This window comes from Stenella coeruleoalba (assembly GCF_951394435.1).
Source record: "Stenella coeruleoalba genome assembly, chromosome: 9".
NCBI lineage: Eukaryota > Metazoa > Chordata > Mammalia > Artiodactyla > Delphinidae > Stenella > Stenella coeruleoalba.
The window spans coordinates 22216199-22243763 of record NC_137155.1 but is presented as its reverse complement, the minus strand read 5'-3'; the positions used below and the strand labels follow the sequence as shown (position 1 = coordinate 22243763).

The window sequence follows — 27565 nt, the reverse complement described above, 5'->3', positions numbered from 1 at the left end:
CACATGCCGTGGAGCGGCTGGGCCCGTGAGCCATGGCTGCTGAGCCTGCACGTCCAGAGCCTGTGCTCTGCTAAGGGAGAGGCCACAACAGTGAGAGGCCCGCGTACTGCAAAAAAACAAAAAACAAAAACCAAAAATACCCCTGCATTTCTATATACTAGCTAAAAGAATTAGGAAATGAAATTTTAAATAAAGGTGCTCATTCTAGTTAGTAATGAAGGAATGTAAGTTAAACCTAAAATGAAATATCACTACATAGTTACCAAAATGGCTAAAATTAAAAGTACTGACTACAAAATAGAGTGGAGGATGAACAAATTTGCATGGTTTGGGAAACGGTATGCCAGTACCTTTCACAGTTTGTCATATAAATGTCAAATGACATAAAAATCCAATTCCCAGGTATATACCAAACAGAACTGCATGTGTTATGCACCATAAGACATTTACGAGTGTGTCCACAGTAGCATTTTTAAAGGCATGAATGAATAACAACCGAATTATCCATTAACAGTAGAATGGATTCATATATTTTGGTATATACATATAATAGACTACTACAAGGGACTTCCCTGGTGGTGCAGTGGTTAAGAATCCACCTGCCAATGCAAGGGACATGGGTTCGAACCCTGGTCTGGAAAGAACCCACATACCACAGAGCAACTAAGCCCATTGTGCCACAACTACTAAGCCTGCATTCTAGAGCCCATGAGCCACAACTACTGAAGCCTGCACATCTAGAGCCAGTGCTCTGCAACAAGAGAAGACACCATAATGAGAAGCCCATGCACCGCAACAAAGATTAGCCCCTGCTCGCCGCAACTAGAGAAAGCCCATACACAGCAATGAAGACCCAATGCAGCCACAAATAAATAAATAAATAAATAAATAAATAAAAAATAATGGACTACCACAGCTACGCAACAACATAGTAATAACAGAAAATGGTAATAGGAACATAAATATCGATAACTACCTTAAATGTAAATGGATTAAATGTTCCAACCAAAAGACAGAGACGAGCTGAATGGATACAAAAACGACACCCATATATATGCTGTCTACAAGAGACCCACTTCAGACCTAGGGACACATACAGACTGAAAGTGAGGGGATGGAAAAAGATATTCCATGCAAGTGGAAATCAAAAGAAAGCTGCAGTAGCTATTCTCAAACCAGACAAACTAGACTTTAAAATAAAGACTATTACAAGAGACAAAGAAGTACACTACATAATGATCAAGAGATCAATCCAAGAAGATATAACAATTGTAAATATTTACACACCCAACATAAGAGCACCTCAATACATAAGGTAAATGTTAACAGCCATAAAAGGGGAAATCAACAGTAACACAATAATTGTAGGGGACTTTAACACCCCACTTTCACCAATGGACCGATCAACCAAAATGAAAATAAATAAGAAAACACATGCTTTAAATGACACATTAAACAAGATGGACTTAATTGATATTTATAGGCCATTCCATCCAAAAAAAACCAGAATACACTTTCTTCTCAAGTGCACATGGAATCATCTCCAAGATAGATCACATCCTGGGTCACAAATCAAGCCTTGGTAAATTTAAGAAAATTGAAACTCTATCAAGTATCTTTTCTGATCACAACTCTATGAGACTAGATATCAATTAGAGAAAAAAAATCTGTAAAAAATACAAACACATGAAGGCTAAACAATACGATACTAAATACCCAAGAGATCACTGAAGAAATCAAAGAGGAAATCAAAAAATACCTAGAAACAAATGACAATGAAAACACGACGGCCCAAAACCTATGGGATGCAGCAAAAGCAGATTTAAGAGGGAAGTTTATAGCAATAAAATCCTACCTCAAGAAACAAGAAAAAATCTCAAATAAACAACCTAACTTAACACCTAAAGCAATTAGAGAAAGAAGAACAAAAGTCAACCTGAAGTTAGCAGAAGGAAAGAAATCATAAAGATCAGATCAGAAATAAATGAAAAACAAATCAAGGAAACAGTAGCAAAGATCAATAAAACTAAAAGCTGGTTCTTTGAGAAGATAAAAAAAGTTGATAAACCATTACCCAGACTCATCAAGAAAAAAAGGGAGAAGACTCAAATCAATAGAATTAGAAATGAAAAAGGGGAAGTAACAACTGACACAGCAGAAATACAAAGGATCATGAGAGATTACTACAAGCAACTCTATGCCAATAAAATGGACAACCTGGAAGAAACGGACAAATTCTTAGAAAAGCACAACCTTCCAAGATTGAACCAGGAAGAAATAGAAAATATAAACAGACCAATCACAAGCCCTGAAATTGAGACTGTGATTAAAAATCTTCCAACAGACAAAAGCCCAGGACCAGATGGCTTCACAGGTGAATTCTATCAAACATTTAGAAAAGAGCTAACACCTATCCTTCTCAAACTCTTCCAAAATATAGCAGAGAGAGGAACACTCCCAAACTCATTCTACAAGGCAACCACCACTCTGATACAAAAACCAAACAAAGATGTCACAAAGAAAGAAAACTACAGGCCAATATCACTGAGGAACATAGATGCAAAAATCCACAACAAAATACTAGCAAACAGAATCCAGCAGCACATTAAAAGGATCATACACCATGATCAAGTGGGTTTTATCCCAGGAATGCAAGGATTCTTCAATATATGCAAATCAATCAATGTGATACACCATATTAACAAATTGAAGGACAAAAACCATATGATCCTCTCAATAGATGCAGAAAAAGCTTTCGACAAAATTCAACACCGATTTATGACAAAAACCCTCCAGAAAGTGGCCATAGAGGGAACTTACCTCAACACAATCAAGGCCATATATGACAAACCCACAGCCAACATCGTTTTCAATGCTGAAAAACTGAAACCATTTCCACTAGGATCAGGAACAAGACAAGGTTGCCCACTCTCACCACTATTATTCAACATAGTTTTGGAAGTTTTAGCCACAGCAATCAGAGAAGAAAAAGAAATAAAAGGAATCCATATTGGAAAAGAAGAAGGATAACTGTCACTGTTTGGAGATAACATGATACTATACAGAGAGAATCCTAAAGATGCTACCAGAAAACTACTAGGGCTAATCATTGAATTTGGTAAACTAGCAGGATACAAAATTAATGCACAGAAATCTCTTGCATGCCTCTACACTCATGATGAAAAATCTGAAAGAGAAATTAAGGAAATACTCCCATTTACCACTGTGAAAAAAAAAGAATAAAATACCTAGGAATACACCTACCTTAGGAGACAAAAGACCTGTATGCAGAAAACTGTAAGACACTGATGAAAGAAATTAAAGTTGATACAAACAGATGGAGAGATATACCATGTTCTTGGATTGGAAGAATCAACATTGTGAAAATGACTATACTACCCAAAGCAATCTACAATCTACAATTCAGTACAATCCCTATCAAACTACCAATGGCATTTTTCACAGAAGTAGAACAAAAAATTTCACAATTTGTATGGAAACACAAAAGACCCCGCACAGCCAAAGCAATCTTGAGAAAGAAAAACTGAGCTGGAGGAATCAGGTTCCCGGACTTCAGACTATACTACAAAGCTACAGTAATCAAGACAGTATGGTACTGGCACAAAAACAGGAATACAGATCAATGGAATAGGATAGAAAGCCCAGAGATAAACCCAGTCACATACGGTCACCTTATCTTTGATAAAGGAGGCAAGAATATACACTGTATCAAAGACAGCCTCTTCAATAAGTGGTGCTGGGAAAACTGGACAGCTACATGTAAAAGAATTAAATTAGAACACTCCCTAACACACCATACACAAAAATAAACTCAAAATAGATTAAAGACCTAAATGTTAGGCCAGATACTATAAAACTCTTAGAAGAAAACATAGGCAGAACACTCTATGACATAAATCACAGCAAGATCCTTTTTCACCCACATCCCAGAGAAATGGACATAAAAACAAAAATAAACAAATGGGACCTAATGAAACTTCAAAGCCTTTGCACAGCAAAGGAAACCGTAAACAAGATGAAAAGACAACCCTCAGAATGGGATAAAATATTTGCAAATGAAGTAACTGACAAAATATTAATCTTCAAAATATACAAGCAGCTCTTGCAGCTCAATATCACATAAACAAATAATCCAATCCAAAAATGGGCAGAAGACCTAAGTAGACATTTCTCCAAAGAAGGTATACAGATTGCCAACAAACACATGAAAGGATGCTCAACATGACTAATCATTAGAGAAATGCAAATCAAAACTACAATGAGGTATCACCTCACACCAGTCATAATGGCCATCTACAAACAATAAATGCTGGAAAGGGTGTGGAGAAAAGGGGACCCTCTTGCACTGTTGGTGGGAATGTAAATTGTTAACAGCCACTATGGAGAACAGTATGGAAGTTCCTTAAAAAACTAAAAATAGAACTATCATATGACCCAGCACTCCCACTACTGGGCATATACCCTGAGAAAACCATAATTCAAAAAGAGTCATGTACCACAATGTTCATTGCAGCACTATTTACAATAGCCAGGACATGGAAGCAACCTAAGTGTCCATCAACAGATGAATGGATAAAGATGTGGCACATATACACAATGGAATATTACTCAGCCATAAAAAGAAAGTGAGTTATTTGTAGTGAGATGGATGGACCTAGAGTCTGTCACACAGAGTGAAGTAAGTCAGAAAGTGAAATACAAATACCGTATGCTAACACATATATATGGAATCTAAAAAAAAAATGTTTAAAAAAGAGTGGTTTTGAAGAACCTAGGGTCAGAACAATAATAAAGACGCAGATGTAGCAAATGGACTTGAGGACACGGGGAGGGGAAAGGGTAAGCTGGGACAAAGTGAGAGAGTGGCATGGACATATGTACACTACCAAATGTAAAATAGATAGCTAGTGGGAAGCTGCTGCATAGCACAGGGAGATCAGCTCAGTGCTTTGTGACTGCCTGGAGGGGTGGGAGGGGAGGGTGGTAGGGAGACGCAAGAAGGAGGTGATATGGGGATACATGTATACGTATTACTGATTCACTTTGTTATAAATCAGACACTAACACACCATTGTAAAGCAATTATACTCTAAGGTGTTTAAAAAAAAAAAAGAATTGTTTTACATAGTATCTATTAAAAGACTCATTTAACAGAACAGGATATGGTTGCCAGTAAGCCACTGTCTTCCCTGCATTAAAATATAAAAGTAAGTTAAATTAAATAGAATTTATATATTTCATTAGAACAATAATTTCACATAAATTCTTAATAATGAGAAATCTCTATTAATACAGGTCTTTTTATTTTTTTGAGACAGGTTGCATGAGTCTATAGCCATACCACCCTGAACACACCCAATCTCGTCCATTCACGTCTGATCACGGAAACTAAGTAGGTTCAGGCCAGGTTGGTACTTGGATGGGATATGGGTTGCATGAGAGGTAAAATCAGATTTGCAGATTATTATTTCATTTTTTTGAAAGTTAAATAATAAATGGATCTTCATGATAATTAGTATGGCTACACAACTCTCTAGTCTAAGAACATAAACCTTCATTTGATGACCCTGAGCTTGTGATCTACAGAGTGGCTGGCAGTATATCAAACTTGTGATAACAAGGTCAGGTTCAGCATTGCTATCCATTCAAATAATGGGCACTTTATTCATAAAGATTGATAGAGTACTGAGTCATTTCCTAGAAAAGTTCATTCCACTTGGTCTGTTCTTCATTTATATGATGTGGTACCAAGATGCCATAATATAATAATAGGACATTTTTCCAAGGAAGTACAGGTTATTTTTTAAAAATATATCTCAAGGGATATCTCAAAGCTATCCATAGGTAAATATAATGTCATAATTCCCTTGACATTTCATGTACAAAATATTTCTTCACCAAACAGTTCCTCATATCTACCATTTCTTCACATCTTTACCCTTTACTTTCAATTTTTTTTCCTGTCCTGTCAACTTCTTTCCTCACCTGACGCTTCTATGCCATAAACACAGGACCACAAGGCCAAGTTACCGGCTCCCAGAGACTCACAAATATAAACCAAAGGACTTATTCCTAAATTGAGTACAGGATTATGTATTTGAAAACCACTGAAAAACCAGGGAAAGAGGAGACCGGACGTTTATGAACATAAAGTGATTGACTTCCCTGCAAATTTAAGCTGCAAATAACTATAATATGATACTATCCTAGAAAAGTGAAAACTGCCTGATACTTATTGTATTGAATCTTATTTAATCCTCTTTACAGTTTTTACCTAATTCAAGTATTATGAAGCCGCACTCTTTGACCATTACAGGAAAATATTTCCATTTTTCTACTTCTATTTTATGTAGTCATCCCAGCTATTGGTAAAAGAAACTACACCAGAATAATAAAACACAAATATTTATTTTCATGGTCTGTCACAGTGCTTTGACTATTAATTAATAAAATAATATTTGCGTAAATACAATGTTCTTTAGATGTCTTTTCTTTTTAAATTTTTTTCAGTTTCTTATAGAATAGAGATACTAAAATATCTCCTACTCAGTAGTAAATAAATTTGTTCCATTAAACTTATTAGATTTTTCACATCAAGAAATAATCTGAGAGGTATTTTTAAAATCTGTTTATCTTGTTTTGGCTCTCCTATCTATACTGTATGGATCAGTCAACTCTGGCAGCTTGGACCAACTTTTTGTTTTTTGGAGAAGCTGTCAAATCACACCATCTAGCTGACAAATCACTTATTACTATATTTTTTAAAACTCTTATGGTTATAGTAAAATATTATGAATATTTTATTATTTGCATAATTCCTATATTTAGATTCCCAGATAAATGATCATAAGCTTTATTGTCTTTAGTTTTTTAATAAGCCCATCTCAATACAGGATATAGTCACTTATGTCTGGATTATTTCAATATGCTCCTAAACTGTTCCTCCACCTCCATTCTAACATTGGTTCAATTGATACTACAGCCTTGAAACACTCTTCTAAGTTAATTACTAGAAACTAATGTAGTAGGATAAAAATCCAACCTTCATCAACTCCACATTACTGGCAAACTACTTGCTCAGCTTGACAGGCAAGTCCCTACACCATCACATACGTCACCCTGACATCCACACTACCAATCACCACAGTGTGAAACCTGAGAGTATGGTATCTCAACTTACGCATCATGTCCAAAAAAGAGAGAATAAATGAGGAGGTGAGTCGAATTTATTGAAAAAAAATCATATTACAGCGAAATATATTTAAGACACTCTCTTTGACCCTGAGTCATGAAAAAATAAGGTATATTTGGGAAGCAGTAAATAATCCATGGCCAAGAAAAAATATCAAACTGTTAAGAAACTTCTTGTCAGTTTAAAGGACTTCTATTTTATTCAATATGCAATGGGAAATCACTGAAGAATTTTAAGCAGAACAGTAACTCAATTAGATTTGTAATTTAGAAAACTATTCTTGACAGCTTGTGGATGATTGATTGAATGGGGAGAGAGACTAGGGAAGTTAGTCTACAAGTCCAAATGAAAGATGACAGTGACCAAAATAAGAAAATGGCACTGGAAAGGAATTCTTTGAGAAAAGGGTCTATTTCTTATTCCTTTCTCATGTTCTCAACACCTAGCATAGTGTCTGTCACATATCCAAACTCAACTTCAAACTGACTCTCTGGGAAAGAAAAATGACTAGTATCAACATGTGACAAAAATATAAATTACTGTCACATCTTCTAGTTTATTAAATCATTTACCATAACATTGTTATATGTCTCAAAGGGCATTGTTATAATCAATCTGTCAGCAGAGTCTTCACAGACCACCTCCTTACCACAAGGCTCTTCATTCTGGTTTCTTTGTTTTTATAGCACAAATACCTAAAAGAGGAAAAGTTAACCTTTCACTTTCCTAATATTCTCTATTCTTACTTCAACCCAAAATAACAAGCTAAAACATTCCCATCAAAATTTGTCCCTGTCTAATAATTCCAAACATGCTTAACTTCCCTACCCAATATCACATATTTTGTTCTGAACAATTCTCTATTTAATTCACTTTGCTTTCTCAACCTTATCGTCAGTTTCTTCAGAGTAAGGATTTGTCTTATTTATCAACTTCTTAGAAATGTAGAAGGCATAGCATATGTGCTTTAAAATAATGTTGGTTGATTAGTTCCTAAAATTTAAGCATATTTAATTCACTAATACTTTCTTATATTAAAATGCAGTTAGAATTGGGGAACCATGCTTTCATATCATTGTGATATGCAGGTGTCCCAGACTGCTTTGCAAAGTTGAAATTTTGCAGGTTTTACTGAGTAACTAAGATGTCATATTCTACTATTGTAATGTGCACAAAGAAAGGAACTGTGGCTGTGACTAAAGAATTTAGCAGGATGAGACAGTCAGCTCTGAAGAGGCTTTTTTCTGTAAAATCCTAGCAGTTACAAATGTTATCAAGATTAAAACCATAAGGTATGATATAAAAAATTGTATCAATCCAATTTCACTGATAGAATTAATTGGAATTGATTTTGTTCTCTTTACATCATACAGTTTGTAATTTCATTTTTAATGATATTTATCCCAATTTTTTACCCTTTAGATTCAAAGTTATTTGTTAAAAGAGTTTATGACTTTTATAACCACACACAAAAAAAGTGAATTCGCTAACCCGTATTTGGACTCATGAATGCTTGTGCATATCAGCTATGGCCTAGGCCTCAAAAACCTTGATTAAGGTAAACTTCAGTGTAAAGTGGGATTAAAAAAGGGTAGGCTCACCAATCTGATACTACAGAAGTTCTGTTTGCCTGGCTTCTCGGTCTTACCTCATACCTCATCATGGGAAGAGAGGAGGTCATAATAAAGTACAAGGAATAAACATTTACTGAGTATCAGTTATAAGTTGGGCAACTAAACGCTGAAGATATGCAGCTGAGCTACCTCTGGGTGATGACAATCTGCAAGGATCAGTACTGGCCCCTTTCAAATTCAAAAGTCCAGTCCAGACCACTTATGTATTTGGGCTTACTTAGGTATATCTAGTTCCCCACTAGATATCTTTAGTTATCCAACTAAATAATTTATTTCGCTCTTGGGCCTTAATGTGTCCAATTCTGAGTTAACCAATTTTGTCCCTCCAATTTGGCATACTATTTGCCTCTCTGTACAAGTCAGAAACAATAACTATGTAGAGATAACTAATAGTTAAAAGAACAAACTTCAAATGAAAAATAACATACAAAAAGTCTACAGGAATGTCTGAACCCATTGGAATGTTAATAATAATCATGATAATAATACTAATGACAATCACCACCTCTTAACTGACTCAATACTAAACACTATACTAAGTCCTTACAATACTTATTTAATTTTCATGGTAACACAGAGGGATAGGTACTGTAATCTTCATTTGGGTCAGTGAAAAAAATTGAGAGTCTGAAAATTCATGAGGAAAAGCCAGAATCTGAATTCTGATTTTCTCATATTTACAATTACAAAACATCTATTCTCATATTGAATTTCAATGAAACATTTGAGTTTATTTGAATGAAAGTATTGCCATAGGAAGTACACAACATCTCAACAACTTTTATTTCAATGTATTCTTCTGTAATTACCATAGTTGTATTTTCTAAAACTGAGCAAAAGGAAAGGTGGAATCTATGTTTCACCATACCATGCATCAATATAATGAATCCATTAGTACAAAATACCTAGCTATCATTACCTCATTTGGTGTACTCAATATATTGTAAAGTTGTCATAGAACATTCTTTATTTCATGCTTTAATGTCATGATATTTAGGAATGGCCATTTTCTTGGAGCAAAGTTGCCATATAGTACCCCATTAAACTAAGTGTTACACTTAAGAGAATTTCAATTAAAAAAGATTTTAGACACTGGGGCTTTCAAAATGCTTTCTGTTCTTTTGCAAAAGATTACTGTATTGGCAAAAGATTGAAAAATCTTTGTGTTTGATAGAATATTCTCCCCTCAAACTACAGTCTTTATTAACATCATTGAAAACTGAAACGCATTCTTCAAAATTAATACAAATTAACTGCTCAGCAATTTAGTCCATTATTTTTGATAGACATACAAATAAATTGTGAAAATAAAATACCTCTAAGTGGCGGAGATTCTAATACTGGTGTTGAAATGGAGACTCTATAGCACAAAGCAGCTACAAAAGAAGGAAGTCAAGCAAGTCCTTCAAACGACATAAAACTTGGGGAAAAACCACAGCAATAACCTCATTTTGGAAGAAGACAACTTGTTCTATATTTACTGTTGCTATATTTTATAATAATATAAAGAGGAATCTCACCCACCCACATGATGGATGGCAGCTCAATGTCTTCATGCATAAATCCTCTCACCCGGCTTTCAGAAACTCACATTCCCCGAAGGTCTTCTGTTCCTTAGCTTGCAGAGATACCCGACACACCACAGAAGAAACACATTTCACCTTAGCATATACTCATTGAGCTAAGCCTCCCAAGGAGCCAATTCAACTCAAGCATGATGAAACAATTCTTACAAAATGATCATTGAAATTTCAGTCTCTCTATAATAGCCAAGAAACAAGGAAACCAGACTGTGACCACAAATAATGGTTTATAGATTAATATTGTGAGGAGATAGGAGTGTCCCAGCTTTAAGAATTTAAGATTTTTCAAGCAAGAGGAATTCTTGTTCTATGAAAGCAAACAAACCAAGTGTGAAGCCTATGAATGTGAATGTGAACGACAAAGATGGATGAAAAGTCTTTGTTCTCTCCACTCAACGACTTATCTGGAAGAGGACATTTATGCTGGTGAGTGGGGAGGTGGGGTGGGGGGAGGGTGATGTCATTCAGGAGTCAGCTGACCTGCTCTCTCCACCTTATACTAAGCACACACCACATTTTCAGCTGTATCATTTCACCCTTAGGTCTTAGCTCACACTATTCCTCTCTCTCTGCTGGAGTTTCCTTCATATGCTCAGCCTGTGCAGACCTCCAATGTCTCTTCCTTTCACAATTACTGTTAACCACAGGATTAAAGGTTTATTCTAAACAGCCTTATTCTCTGGTAGTTTCTAGGATATAATTTAAGCATTTAGATAGTTGAATGATCTGTGGACATCTGGAACATCCTGAAGTCTAAAGGAATGTCACATGAAGAGAGTGAAATAAATTTAAACACACACACAAATTTCCATTTGGAATTTGAACTCAAATTCAAACAAGTTCTCCAGTTTTTGTGATCATCCTGTCCCAGGATATCTTAATAAAAATGATTCAAATTACTCTTCCCTTAGTTGTGGGAAACACATCACCCTCATTCATACCCAGATCAATATTACCAGGGAATATTAGTAATGCTATATATTTTATTAAAAACAATTGCTCATTTCCTGCTTATACTGAATTATTGATCTCTGTCATATCTCACCTCATATAGATGTGGGAGTTTCTCTGTCCCATGGTGATTAAAATGGAAAACAAAGCAGTTTTTATTTCATGTCACCAATACCTACATCTAGATCTAAACAGATAATTCTTTAAATACTGTAATTTAAAAATAAAACATACATTTAAACTAATTTTAAAACAATTACTTCTATGAAGTAAAATGTGACAATCTTTCATACCTTACCTCTTAATTCATTCTCCAACCAACTATATATATATATATATATATATATATATACACACACACATATATATGTGTTATATGTGTGTGTGTGTGTGTGTATAATACTATATTGAATGGACCTAGACATTACAGCAACCAAAATTCTCTGCTTTTCCTCAACTCAATGAAATCAGCTCTTTTGCCCCTTTCCTGTTTGCCCATTTATGTCCCCCTCTAACCTTGAAAGAACCTAATTATAGGAATTAGATCACTAGGCAATTTAAACTAACTCCTGACGTTTGCTCTCCTGAATGCATACCATGCCTTGCTTAACTTGTTGATTCTTTTCCTAGATAAAAAGAATAAATAATTAAGTAGTTAAAGAATGACTAGCTCTCTAGCCCCAACAACCTCCTTAGCAATCCTGCAGGCAGATCTGCAGGCAAGATAACATCTGAAGAGAGAGTCAGCCAATCTGCACACGATGGAGAATGATGCCGAACCCAATCTTCTGCCCCAGTGATTCACTGAGATTCTCAACACCTCTCCCTTTTTTTCACTTTAAAAACTGTCATGGCTGAGCAGAATCTTTGGAGCTGGTCTCAGGATATGAGTCCACCTTCTCCCCAGATTGCCAGCTTTTCTGATTAAAGCCTCTTTCCTTTTGACTGACACTTTCCTCTTGATTATCGTCTTTTGAGTGGCAAGCAGCTGAACCTGAGTTCAGTAACATCAAGACTGATATAGACTAGAGAACCTGCACTGGGGAGATGGGTGTGTCTCTTTTCTTCTCTTCTTTTGTCTTTTTTTCCTTTTCTTTCCTCTCAGTTTGGGCTGCTATAACAAAAGTATCATAGACTAGGTAGCTTATGAACAATAGAAATTTATTTTTCACAGTCCAAGAGGCTGGAAGTCCAAGGTCAAAGTGCCAGCATGGTCAGTTGAGGAACCTCTTCTGGTTGCAGACTTCTTGTTGTATCCTCCCATGGTAGAAGGAGCAAGGGACCTTTCTGGGGCCTCTTTTATAGGGGCACTAATCCCATTTATGACCTTATTGCCTCCCAAAGGCCCCCACCTCCAAATACCACCACACTGGGGATTAGGTTTTAACATATGAATTTGTGGTGGGAATACAAATATTCAGACTGATACCAAGCAGGACCCTGTGGGGCTCTCTCAGGTACAAATCCTTTCCGCATCCCCCATTTCTTGTTTGTAGGAACTAGGCTTCATTCAGCCTCCTTGACCTTCCCTGAGTTCCAAAGGGCAGATTCAAACAGTTGCTAATCAGGGAAGGGAAGGAAGGCAGAAACAAAGGAAGAGCAGTCACGAAACAATAGTGCAGCAATAAAGCAGGGTCCTGGTTCCTCCCCAAGGAATATCTTTGAGCTCCTCTGTAGGATAAGGCCCTCACCCAGGCAGAGGATGGTAACTTCAGGCTGAGTCTAAGATACTTCAAATGCCACCCTGTTACCTCACCACCAACCAATCAGAAAAAAGTCTGCACCCAGTAGATGATAACAAAGACTCTGACCCCCTCCCAAATGATTCTCCCTTTAAAAACTTTCATGGTTGAGCAGAATTTTGGGAGCTGGTTTTTGCACAAGAGTCTGATTTCTCCCCAGGTTGCTGGCCTCCTGAATAAAGCAACCTTTCCTTTCCAACCAACACTTGTCTCTTGAGTACTGAGTAGCCAAACTTGAGTTTGGTAACAAGACCATAACACTTTCTTCTGTTTGTTTTGTTCCTGTTTTTCTTTGCTGTTGTTATTGCTGTTGTTGTTCAATCTTCTGCCCTGCTTCTGTTTCTGCCCCTCCCTTCCTCAGATCACACAGGGAGGAGGTATGGCAGGACACATACATGGCTTTCTTAACACCATGACTGTCACTTGAAGGTAGTATTTGCATTAGTTCCTATTGCTGCTGTAACAAATTGCCACACTTTTTTTTTTTTTGATCAAACAACATAAATGCATTATCATGCAGCTCTGGAAGTCAGAAATTCAAAATATATCTTATAGGACTAAAATCAAGGTGTTAACAGGGCTGCATTCTTTCTGGAGGCTCTAGTGAAGAATCCATTTCCTTGCCTTTTCCAGCTTCTAGAGACTGCCCGCATTTCTTGTCTTGTGGCCCCTTCCTCCATCTTCAAAGCACATCACTCCAACCTCTGCTTCCACTGTCACAACTCCTTCTCTCACTCTGACACTCCTGTCTCTCTCTTATAAGGATCCTTGTTATTTCTCCAGGATAATCTCCCATTCAAGATCCTTAAACATATCTGTAAAGTCCCTTTTGTCATGTAAATTTCCGGGGTTTAGGATGTAGTCATCTTTTGGAGAAGGTAGCATTATCCTGCCAATCACAGTAGCCTCCCAGGGAAACTTTTATAGGTTCTTCACTCAAGCAAAAGGACTTACTGTTTCCCCAAATCCAGGAGACACTGGTCACATTCTCCCAAGAGCTCTCTGGATCATCATACTCCCAAGGCAGCAGAATGTTCCAAAGAGTCCCCTCACTTGTCTTAATTTATGTATAGGGGAAGGCTTTGCTCATTCCCTAGAGTGGGAAGGGAGAGTGCACAGCACTCCCGTTTTGGACCAAAAAAATTTATTTATAGACATTGCCCTGTTAAATCCTTCTTGATTTTTTTCAACTCTGTATAGCCTGTATTGGGTATGGGCCAAAGGCCACAAATCTTGTTATGCTATGTATTTTTAACCTCTGTTTTCTAACATCCTGCTGTAGGATATTTGGAACCTTATCAGTCATTGTGCTCAACATGGGGGCCTTAGCCAAAATCCCCAAAGAAGGCAAAGTATAAATTAAATTTCTTATTGTATATAAATAAAAAATTAATTCATCTTTAATTATCTGAGTAATAAATTAACAAGTTTTACTTTTAAGACTTGGGGCTAAAATCTCTCCCCTCTGCCAGGGACAGCCTGATTATTATTATTATTATTATTTGAAAATACATCCTAATTCTTCATATCTGAAGAAACGTATCATTTTGTTCAATGTGGCTTTTACTTAATAAATAACATCATATCACATGATGTGATCTACTTCGTTCTTTTAACCGTATTGCATTATTCTATATGAATATAGCACATTTTATTTAACCAATTCACCAAAAGCCAATTCATTGAGAACCATTTCACCAAATGATCAATATGTCAAATAAAAAAATTGTAATATGTACTTTCTAAATTTTAACTATTTATAGAACACTTACAACAATGTGAAGAGGTAAGCTTTATCAGCTTCTATAGATTTCTGCAAAATTTAAGTTGATACATTTAGAATCTAAAAATATTTCATTTTTTCAGAAGCTGGGAATAATATTCTGAAAATGTGCCCTTCAAACTCCTCTTATCTCTGCCCCATACTCACCAGATCACTGGTGTCATCATTCTGGGCTTCTGTTTTGTTTACTGACTGTTTTTTGGTCCCTGGCAGCATCTTCTCTCACTGCTGCAGCTGCAAGTTGATGAAGCACAATTGGACATTTCTTAAAATGCTGCCAGGGAAAAAAAAAAAATTGTTAACTATCCAATTGTTTGAAAAGTCCCAAATCATACATATTGTTGTAAATTTTAAAATTAAAGAATTTTAACTTTGGCAAATTGATTATTCTGTGCATTGACTTTTGGCAATTTGACTGTATAGTAAAGAAGCTTTTCATAATTGCCTTGAATGAATTAACTTCCACAATTGTTCTTCTCACATTAATGGAAATCTAGTCTGTTTTTCATTCTCCTTTGGCAAAAAAAAAAAAAAAATATATATATATATATATATACACACACTGCCACATTTTCTTCAAAGTGGCTTTTAAAATTTGCATACTCAAAGGAGTATAGAAGGTTCCAACTTCACCACATCTTCACATACACTAGTTGTTATAAAACTTAGTGTTTTGTTATTATCACTGTCTTTCTCTATTAGAGAGATTGATATTTACATTTTTTAATGGCCACTGGAATTTCCTCTTCTGTGCTTTTCTCTTTGTATCCTTTGCCATATGTCAATTTCAATACTATGGCTTTTCTAAAAATTAATCTATAGGAAACTTTGCACATTCTGCTCTCATTCCTTTGTTTGCTATGTGTGTTACAAATAAAATTTCCAGTCTGTAGCTTGTATTTTTGTTGTTCAGTTTCCCTTTTTTCTTTTTTTTCCTTAAATTTGTTTATCATGTCATTTATCTTACAGAAATTTACTTTCAAATGTCAATTTAAAAATATTTTATTTCATGTCTCTTGCTCATTTTGGAACTTAAGATGGTCATCCCTGTCTTAAAATCATAAATATTTTCTTTTATAATCTGCCAGTATTTGAAATATTTTTTTCCTTTTACGTGTTTAATATACATGGAAATCATTGTTCTAAAATATGTGAGACACAGATCTAACTTTAATATTGGAGGCATTCAAATCTCACTTTTTTTTTTTTAATTAATTAATTTATTTATTTATTTAGGGCTGTGTTGGGTCTTTGTTTCTGTGCGAGGGCTTTCTCTAGTTGCGGCGAGCGGGGGCCACTCTTCATCGCGGTGCGCGGGCCTCTCACTGTCGCGGCCTCTCTTGCTGCGAAGCACAGGCTCCAGACGCGCAGGCTCAGTAGCTGTGGCGCACGGGCTTAGTTGCTACGCGGCATGTGGGATCTTCCCAGACCAGGGCTCAAATCCGTGTGCCGTGCATTGGCAGGCAGATTCTCAACCACTGCGCCACCAGGGAAGCCCCCCAAATCTCACTTTTAAACTTCCCGGATTTAAAAGAATCTTTGGTATTTGACAGAACAAGTTTCTATCTTTCTTTGTTAACTTAGCTGATCTCGCTAAACTGACATGAATTTTAGAATAAGTTTGCCAAGTTCCATGAAAAATTTCTAGAACAATTTTAATTGAAATTGTATTGATAGTAAATCTATAGACTGATTGAAGAACTGATATTTTTACCATATTCATTCATAGCAACTATTCATTGCCGTGAATAGAAGATTTTTCTAGTTTTTCCTTTAATGTCTTTAGTACATCTTTTATAATTTTTTTAATACATGGTTTGTCCATTTCTGATTCAGTGTATACATACTTTATAGATTTTATTGCCATTTTTAAGGAATTTATATACTTTGTTTGCATTTCAGAATTAGTTATTGTTGTTTTTTAGGAGTTTCAGTTTTATATATTAATTTTGTACCCTGCCACCTTGTGGTAAACTTCTAAATGGCCCTGAATTTATTGGAAATAATTTTAATGTTTCACAACAATATTTGCCTACTGAAAGTTTTAGATACAATCACTAATCACATTTTATTCCTTCCTATGTTTTATTTATGAAATATCTTCATCAGAAATGAGAGGTAAATTCTGTAAAACACTTTACTACTTGATCTGTTGAGATGACAGTGGTGTCCTTCTCTTTAACCTTTTATAAAGTTACATTAATAGAGCTTCTAAATGTGGTACCATTCATGCACTCCTATGGCCACATATTTTCAAATGTTTACTAGATATTTCTGTTTCTTTTTTTACTAGATATTTTCTGTTTTCTTTTTCTGTGACTTACTTATTCTTATTCTTTACCCATTTTTCTAACAGTTGTATTATTTTATTTGTAACTGTACTTTATGATGGAAATTAACTTTTTGTCATCATGTGTTTGCAAATATCCTCAATTCTCTTTTTTGGTTTATTTGCTTGTGGCTTTGGTTCTATATAATATCTAGTTTTTAGTTTCTTGTGACAGATTATATATTTTCTGGGGTTGCCATTCTTTCTTCCTTCTTTCTTTCCTCTTTGCATCTTCAAAGCCTTCTTCAGAAAAGCTTGCTAGTTATCCCAAAACATTTTTAAGAGAGTCCATTTTTTACCACTAACTTGAAATGTCACCTTTATCACGTACCAAATTCTCATACATATGAGGATATATTTCCCAATGTATCAATAGTATACTTAACACTAGTTTTTTGGTCCTACACTCTTCCATTGACATGTATATACTATTTTAGTCGCCTCATCTTTAACATGCTAGATTTTGCCCCCAGCCATTGCAGTTTCTGCGTGTGTGCTCTTCTTGGTGAGCTATCAGTCACCTCATAAATTTCTAAATGTTGTTTTCATAGCTTAAGTCAAAAGAATTGTCATTTTGACTATTACCTCTATTAAAAAGGCATTTTAATCTATTTATTCAAGCCTTTTCTTTTGTTGTTCCTTGACAGAGTTTTAAAGTTTTATCCATATAGTTTCTGAAAGTTTCTTGTAAAGTGTATTCCTTGTTATTTAATTCTTGTGCCCCTATCTAATGTTTTTCTTTTCCATTATATTTTCTAACTGGTTACTTTTTTGCATACAGGCAAATTATTATTTTTGAAATATTGTTTTTAAACAAATCACATTACTGAAAATCTGTATTGTTTCCAATATATTTTTACCTGCTCTTTGCCTAGAAGTCACACTTTGATGGTTGGGAGAAATAATAAAAATTTACAGTGCAACTTCTTCCAGTATACAATATAAAATTTAAATTTAGCTATTCTTGTTCTTAAAATCCCTGAGTCATAGCTGCCCTGGGAATCTCTCACTGAAGATTTCCTCTCTCAGGTTCACAGGCTTTTGCCATCTTGCTGGGTCTATCTCTCTTTTCCTGCTCTCATCTTCTCTCATTTCCCTTTGCACCACTACATTCTTATCACTGCCTCTGTAGGTATGCTCCCCAAAATAATAAATTCTTAATTTCAAAACAATTAAGTTATCTTCCTGTCATTTTTATACCAACCTAATCATGCCCTAAAAACTATATTTCCACAACCAAGTCTCTTCCCAAGCAGTTTTATTAATAAAAGATTATGTCTTTTCTCTGAGAAATTCTGTCATATGCTTTGAACTAGCAATGGAATAGCATGTGTGTGCGTTTGTGTGTGTAGTAGACATGTATTTTTCAGAACTCTTTCAGATAACAAATTTGTATGCAAACTACCCGAAGGCCCAAGAGGAACTAATTGGCACAATTAACTGTGACACTGGTCTCAGTCACACTGGGAACCAGGGCCATTAGTGATATCATAGCATTCTATCACTCCAAATTTTAGACCAAGAGTATCTATGTGTCAGCCCTTAACTTGTATACTCTGAAAAAAAAATCTTTCCCCTTAGTTCCTACAGAAAAATTATCAGGGAGGACTTGATGGGCTCAACCAGAGACCTGCACTCATTCCTGAACTTGTTGCTATGTCCAATGTGGAAATGGATACTCCAATTATCCAAGACTTGGGTAATGTGTCCAATACTGGCTGACAGGGAGAGAGCAAGGGCATTACAACGCAAATCCGATGAAATGACTTTCCCACGGGAAATAGGGGTCTATTAACCAAAGCAGAAAAAGGGTGTTGGACTGGCCCAATCAACAAATGTGCGCTGCAACAGAAGTGTTAGAGATATAAAACAAGGTATGATATCGAGGGTTATTCCAGAGTATAAAAATTAATTGGAAGAATTAAAATGAATCACACTTTTATAGACACATAAAACCATTAAAGGTAAACAGTACAGATATGGGATATTATCTATTCATTAAACAGATAGTTAATAGGCACTTTTTGAGAGCTAATTTGCACCAGAAACTGTTTTAGCTGTTGTGATTAGAGCACCAAGCAAGACATAAAAGAATTCTGCCTTCACAAAGTCTACAGTGTTTTAGAGTATATTAATATTGTTTTGGTTGCAAATATTAGAAACTCAATTTGAACTAGCTCAGGAGAAAAAAAGAGAACTTTGTCAACAAAGTGGGATTCTCCATAGGCTCTAGGACAAGGATGCAGCAACTTAAGAATGGAACCAAGGCCTAGATTAGTATTATGAAACCAAAAATCCTTCTCTATTTTCTTCAATCCTGCTTTTCTTTGTGAGTATCTATTGCATTTGCAATCTTCTATTGCAAACTGATTTATGCTTCCAGGATCTCATAGCAGAAAATGGATACCATAAACAGTTCCCCAGGTTATATGTGATAGTCTAGGTATCTGAACTCTCTGTAAGTTCCAAAATTTCCAAAGAAGAGACCCTACAATCTGAATGAGATGCTTACCACTGGACCAATCCTCTACGGCCAGAGAAAGGGGCATAAATTGCAGTGACTGCTACAAACATGCAGATGGGAATGCAAAGAAATTACCAGACAAGGGTGATAGGACTACTATTCAATAGGTGTCCACTACACAGGAAAGATAGACAACAATTTCTTGTGGTGTGTTTTATGGTAAGGAAAATACAGGGTCTTCAGAAGTACACAGGGCAGCGCAAAAGAAAGGAGAAAAGCTCTTGCTTTTGTTTAGGGAAAAGTGAAGACCTCCCAGGTGAAGTATTGTTTTCACTAAGTTTTTCAAGAAATAAGTAGCATTTCCAGATGACCTAGACTGGGATCAGCCTGGAGTCTCATCATGAAATCTCTAATTTCACTGAAATGAAATTTTAAAATTTATTGATAGAACTCTAGAATAATTATTCTCTAGTACAATGCTCATCAAATTTTAATATGTGTATAATCATCTGGGGAAGACTTGCTAAAATTCAGACTCCATTGTCTAATGCCTGGGGATGACAGGATTCTGCATTTCTGCAAGCTACTAGGTGATGTTGAAAATATTGATGCACAGAGTACACTCTGAGTTACAATGTCTAGTGTATTTTAAAGAAAGACTTACATTTTGGAGACTAATATGCTACTTAATGCCTAATCATGAAGAATATTTCACCATGTCATGAGTGTTGTTGAATGAATCAGTGATAACAGAAGGGAATATAATCATTTTTTTAAAGTCAAAATCAAGTATATTAAGGCTTGGATATTGGATAATTGCAGTCAATGCAGCGGCATATAAAACAAATTTTCTTTGACATCTGGGGGACCCACCGCAGATAAAGCAATTTTTTCACACCATGTTATTTTTACAGCTAATTTATGGCCATTTGGTTCTTTGCAATTATCTTCAGTGTCTTCCGGTGATCTGATGAAAAAATATACTTTCCTCTGGAGTTTACACAAACACCTGCTGCAATGTCCCTACAATTTCTTCACTGAATTATTGAGGATGTGAAACTAATTTGGTAAGAGAAACTTAAATATATATTACCATGAAATATTACCATAATATACCATGAAAACACTCAATGGTCAATGTTTGACAAATTGGGAAATAATGTCATAATATCTTCTTATATACTATGAAGTCCCTTGTGTAAAATTAAGACTAGTAATTGAGTAATAACATTAAGCTGTTTTAAACTAATATATCAAAATTAATTTATAATTAATACATAATGTAGTAGGTCTGGTTCCCAGGAAAGACTCCAAGCAGAAGATTTGTATGGAAATTTTTTATTGGAGAATACTTCCAGAAAACTACACCCACAAGGAAGTGAGGGAAGGATAAGTAAGCAGAAAAAGAAGTTGAACTGTGCTAGTTACAAAAGAGGCCTCAGCAGAGCCCATGGTAATTCTGAAGCCAGCTCTCCGAAAATTATTTTGTCCTGTCTTGAATTGAAGCAAGGAAGTGGACTCTTATTTTCTTGCCCATTTGAGCCCCATGAACAAAATTCAGCATTTTTCCTCTTCTGTCACCCAGTCATGAAGTGAATATAAGGCCACAGATGTGAGCTGGGGTAGATGTACCAGTGTAATTAGGGTGGATGACATGGGTGTCAGCTTTCTTATATCTAACTTTCTGCGTATTTTCTCAACTTAGTGCAGATATATTAAAACAGTCAAATTCTATATTGATGAATATTTCAACCTACAAATCACATAGCATGAACATCCAAAGATAACTTGATTAACAATTAGCTTCAATTTACAGAAAAAAAATGCATTCAGTGAAGAGGAATTCCCCTAATTCCTTTTAAAATGATAAAGAGAATTTATAAATATCTTAAAGTAAATGTAAACAACAGCAACTTTTTAAAACATAACCTTTAGTAGTGTGAATTTTCCTGAAGTTCCTTTCACTGAAGTTTGATTTGAGGACAAATTGAAGCTTTTGAATAGCACCACCTGGTCATCTATTAGACAGTGATACACAACAGAACAGTTTCAAAATGAAAAAGAAATGAAGCAATGTTTGAAAGTAAAGGCAAAATGGTTTCAATTTCCCAGATTTCTGAATTGACAGAAGACTGATTTAGTAACTGTACAATTGGGATCATCACATTCTAGACCAGAACCATAATAAAACTAAAAATCATGTTTTCAGTGGCAGAAGTGAAAGGTACACTGCACAGTAATTCCAAGAGCCTGAAAACAATACATCAGAGTCTAACAGTCTACCAGGAGTCATTTTACACTATTAAAACTGTTTCTAAAAATATATAGATGCCCATAACTAAACCAATAAGCTAATTGTCAACTGTTAAATTAACTTATAAGTGTATGTGTATGGGTGGGGATTTAGCAGAGGTGATAGTAACAAGGGATTTTAATGACAGCCATCTAAAATCTCTTCATGCTGATATGTATGAATTAACAGTGAAAACTAAAGGGGCAATGTAACTTGGCTGACAGAAAAAGAAACACCGTCTAAGACACCACCAGGTCTACTCACTGAAGCATAAATGGATCAGTAATTGCTCCTCCCTAAAGAATGGAAATTCCTGTAATAAATTAACTAAACTCTTCTCAGGGATTATCTTTTTTTAAATGTTCCTATGGAAAGCATCAAACATATACAAATGTAGGAATAATAGTATAGTGAAACTCCATTTATCCATTATCCAGTATCAACATTTATGAACTCCTGAACCATCCGGTTTTACTTCCTTAGCCTCCCTCTTCTCATGATCTGATTTAAAGTGATATCATATTACTCCAAATTAATATCTGAAAGACAATCAATAAGCATTCTACTTTTCATATAATTTCCTTATTCTGTCTCAATGTTTAATAATTGCACAACATACACTGTTAGAATGTATAGCCACTATATACAATACTTATTTTCTTATAATCCATCACTTAATCAGAGATCTACAGGTAAATATATTCAGTATCAGCACTGGTCCTTATGTTGATGGCTTTTCAATCATTTAGATTGTCTGAATTCATTATCTAATAGATGCCTCAGGAACAATATTTGCTAAATTACTGAACGTCCATAGAAGATTGTCTGTGGGCTTTATATTTGAAGTTTATTGGGTTGAATTTACAATCTTTGACTAATATTTTCTTTTCTTAAATTTCTTACTATATTCTATTTTTGTCTAACAAATAAAAGGTGTTGCTTTCAAAGGAGTTGATGATGGTCTGATTTTTAACTTTGCAATTAGTCTTCTTGTCTAGATGGCCAAAAGATTTTCTTTCTTTCTTTTTTTTTCCCCCAAGTCCAGTACTTTTAAGAGGGTATATCTCAGTGTTGGAAACTCCAGCTTGATTTTCCCAGATATGTAGATATGTACATCACTTCATATGTAGCTTAAATTCTCTTTTAATATCAAACATATGCTTGAATTATAGTTTTTAATACTTACTCTGTTCCATTACTTTATTTTTCTTCCACAGGGAATTCTACTATTCATACGTTGTACCTTCTTTGCATAAATCTTACATATTTAACTTTCTGTCATATCTTCTTTATCTCATTCTTTCTTTTTGAATTTTAAAATGTTTATTATTTCTTCAATTTTCTCAAGATTTTATTTAGATTGTTTCTATATTCCTGTGTCTCATAGTTATTTTCTAATTTTTGAAATGCTTTTTCTGTTAATTTTAATTCTTACTTGACTTTCACCTTTCTTTCAAAATTTTGTTATTCTAATAATCTAACTTATGACTTTAAAATTTCTGATTTGTACTGCTTTTTCATAGCTTTTACTCTTTTCTTAATATCTTTAGTTCATTTTTGAAATATTAGTCTATACTTTTTCTGCAAGATGTTATTCTACTTCTTTTTTCTTTTGCTCTTAAAATAATCTGTATATTTGTATGAAATTTGACCAAGATACTTTCCCATTCCTCTTTTTCTTTATAGTAAAGTGAAATTTTCTGTATTTGTAGGAGGGAGAGGCAGATTAGAATAATTTTCTAGTTTTAAGGCTCTATGAGTCCATTATCTTTACTGAAGCAATAAATATATGCCTTGGTACTTGCTGACTTCTGTGTCTTAACTTTCCTTCTCTCACTTTTACTTTATATAGTCTCTTTCTTTGCTTCTCTTATCCCTGTTCTCCCGAATGTGTTTCCTACTCCCAACACTTTTTCATCATATGGGACTTTCTACTAGAACAGAACTTTGGTGTGTTTAAGAGTTCAATGCCTTAAACTACTTCCAGAAGTTTTAGACTTTCTGATAATCCTCTTGAGGCCACCTGAAAACTGGAATCTACAAATCCCTTACCAGTTTTCCTGCTATTCTCAGAATAATCTGTTCTCACGTCACCAAATTCCTGATGACAATTTTGGGGTTCTTCTGTTCTCAGGACCTCCACTTCTACATTGGTACCACATGGATCTTGTAGATGCTGGTGCTTTATTCCCACTTGCTTAGATTTTGAGGTCATTTAGTTTTGTTGCCCATATTTTTCCTAGGATTTTAGATTTATAATCCTGGTTGCTTTATGTGTTTTATGTGGAAATCTAGAGAGATTAAAACACTTCAGTAGATAGCTAGTGGGAAGCAGCCGCATGGCACAGGGATATTGGCTTGGTGCTTTGTGACAGCCTGGAGGGGTGGGATAGGGAGGGTGGGAGGGAGGGAGACGCAAGAGGGAAGACATATGGGAACATATGTTTATGTATGACTGATACACTTTGTTATAAGGCAGAAACTAACACACCATTGTAAAGCAATTATACCCCAATAAAGATGTTAAAAAAAAAACAAAACACTCCACCATTATCTCCCTCAAACCCAGCAGAAACAACAGAATCAATGTTATTAAAATCTAAAAATAATAATTTCCCAAGACATATAGAGCAAAAATTGGCAAAGGAAGGGATTAGATGGAAATTAGTAGCAATAGGACATTTATATCTTTTCAAATGACAGCTTTGGTCCTGGGAAATAATTATATGGGTGCATTATTTTGCATATGCACACACAAACACACACAATGTTGCTTGATAAATGAGCAATAGTAGCAAAACAGTAAGTTTTAAATACCAAAATAAATAGGTAAGTAAATAAATAAGTAAATGAAATAAGTAGGCCGGTAACTGCCTACAGTATTTAAAGAGAAAAATAAATGGCTATTGGAAATGAAAGACTAAAAGATTATACAGTTTGTAGTGATATAGTTTTATACATAGTTAGATAGTTATAAAAGATTATATAGATTATACAAAACCTGAGCTATTCCAGAAATGATACATTTAAGAGTTAGGATCCTATGAGATCTAATTTACAATTCCCTTTATGCTTAACTGATATTCTTAAATTCACCCAGTAAGTTATGAAATATTAAGTACATCCTTATTCCCTCCTTTAGCATTATTGTACATTATAATCAAACACAAAATTAAAATTTGTCATTAATGATTCAGGATAGCCAAAAGTGTCTTTATCAAACCATACTCCAAAGAAATATTAACAAAATGTTATGATTAATTTCATATAATAACAATGCAATATATTTCCGTTTCTTTTGAAATTAATACCTCACTGTTACTTTTTCCTTGTCTGTTACTTTCAATTGCAAAATACTGGTGACCCAAATATAAGTCAAAATGAGTTGATGCATTGATTGGCAAATAGTAGAAGCAGGACTGGAGAAAAATGGACTACATGAATGAAGGAAGAACTGTAAAATGGCACAACTTTTTTCTGGCCCTCAAAACCCTCAAATTGGGACTTCCCTGGTGGTCCAGTGGTAAGGAATCTGCCTTCCAATGCAGGGGATGTGGGTTTGATCCCTGGCCAGGGAACTAAGATCCCACATGCCCTGTATCAACTAAGCCCACACGCCACAACTATTGAGCTTGTGCACCTCAATGGAGGAGCCCGCGTGTTGCAAACTGCAGAGCACATGTGCTCTGGAGCCCGTGTGCCACAACTGGAGAGAGAGGGCCCACACGCCACAACTAGAGAGAAGCCCGAGCACTGCAACGAAGTATCCCACGTGCCTCAACGAAGATCCCGCATGCTGCAACTAAGACCCGATGCAGCCAAAAAAAATAAAGAAAATAAATAAATATTTTTAAAACCCCTCAAATATTCACAACTACTTTGCAAAAACAGTTGCATAAAGCTTATTTTCCTAACAGATAGATTCGAAAACTGAGGAGGTGAATGCTTCAAAATAAAATATCAAAAATTATCATTATTGTAGTAATAATGAAGGTAAATAATATTTATTCAACACTGTCTATGGGAAGACACTGTGCTCAGTACATTTTATGTATCTGTCCTATCTAATTATTATAAATATTCTAGGAGGCATATATTGACATTTTGCAAATAGTCATTAAACATTTTAATCTTTAAAAACACAATATTTAGAGTCGAGAGAAACCTCGGTCAGAATTCTAGCTCTGCCACATACTAAGTGTGGGACAAAAAAAATTATTAAATCTCTTTGAGTTTAGAATTCCTACTCTAATAATCAGGATAATCTTACTTATCTTGCAAGGTTATTGTAAGAACAAGAGATTATGTATGAAGGAACCTGGCCACTGGGAGGCACTACACATGTCAGAACTAATATACTGCTTTACTACTTGTGTAACTATTGCTTACTACTCTAACTGTTGTTATACTACTTTATGCTGTTCCCATGTGTATCATCAATAATACTTTGATTTTTACTGTTTCAATTTTATTTTTTCCATATGACTAAAATGGCAAAAAATTCAGTAATCATAATCGTAAGAGTTCACCATAAGCTACTTGTTCAGAGATGACATTTCAAAAGTGACCTTATTTCCAAATGAGTCCAATCTCTTGAGGAATTAGTAGAAATGTATAAGACATTCTACACTGCAGAGATTAACAGCCTCTGGCCATTTCTAAAAATGTAGGAGACACTGAAACAAATTACTATCTATTTATTTTCCTGAAACTGATATTCTCTGTAACTAGCTGATAATCAGTGGTTAATTCAAAAGATAATCGTTTTCCATAATTGGCCCATTTTTAATAATCTTGGTAGAACCTTCAGTAAAAGGTCGCTCACTATCACTCCAAGGAAAGGTTTCTAAGAGTCTAACAGTTCTCTCCCTGGAGTGAGATTATTTCCCCCATTAACCTTTTAAATACAATTACATGAGTTTATTAACAAGAAAAAATCTGTTTGTTAAACTCAAGAGGATTTTTATGACATATGACTTGTCATTTTAAAACATATTAATCTCACTCACCCTACATAACAAATCCAAAACCATCTTAGGCAGTTTATCTCATGTGCCACAGTAAACATAGAACAAACGTTTATAATTACCATATAATAATTTTAATGATTTTTTTTAATGTCAGTAAACTCTTGTCTAATCAGTTTGTTTTCTCTAACCCTATTTATTATTATTAGCAAAGGTAATAACATTTTGAATATTTGCCTATCAAACACAAGCATAATTTAACTCAGAATCAACCATTTCTTAATATTTTTCTGAAGCAGTAAAAGTCTACTAGATATTTCTTACAAACTACCCAGAAATTTATATGAATTAAATTTTACTTGGGAGAATTAAATCAATAAATGGATCTTGGTGATAATTCATGTTGGTAAATCTTCTTGGACATGGAATAATATAAAGTTATTTTTTAAAAAGTGCTTCAGTTTCTGTTCATTCTAACAAATGCTTATTAAATGTCCAATTATATTGTCTTACTTATTTAGCTTTACATTATATTGAGTAGTCTGCTTCCAGTTTGCTAAACTGCAATTTATAGTCATCAAAATAATTTCCTCCTTTTCTAAACTC

The 27565-nt window shown here is 34.8% G+C and overlaps 1 long non-coding RNA gene across 3 annotated transcripts in view; it reads right to left on the bottom strand.

Annotated features, from left to right (window-relative positions):
• The window catches only part of LOC307191442, a 271519-nt gene that overhangs the window by 143134 nt on the left and 100820 nt on the right, over positions 1 to 27565 (bottom strand). For all 3 annotated transcript variants that reach the window (XR_013829772.1, XR_013829773.1, XR_013829774.1), the window contains exon 2: positions 15054 to 15180. This is a non-coding gene — a long non-coding RNA (uncharacterized lncRNA). The remainder of the gene's footprint in view (positions 1 to 15053; positions 15181 to 27565) is intronic.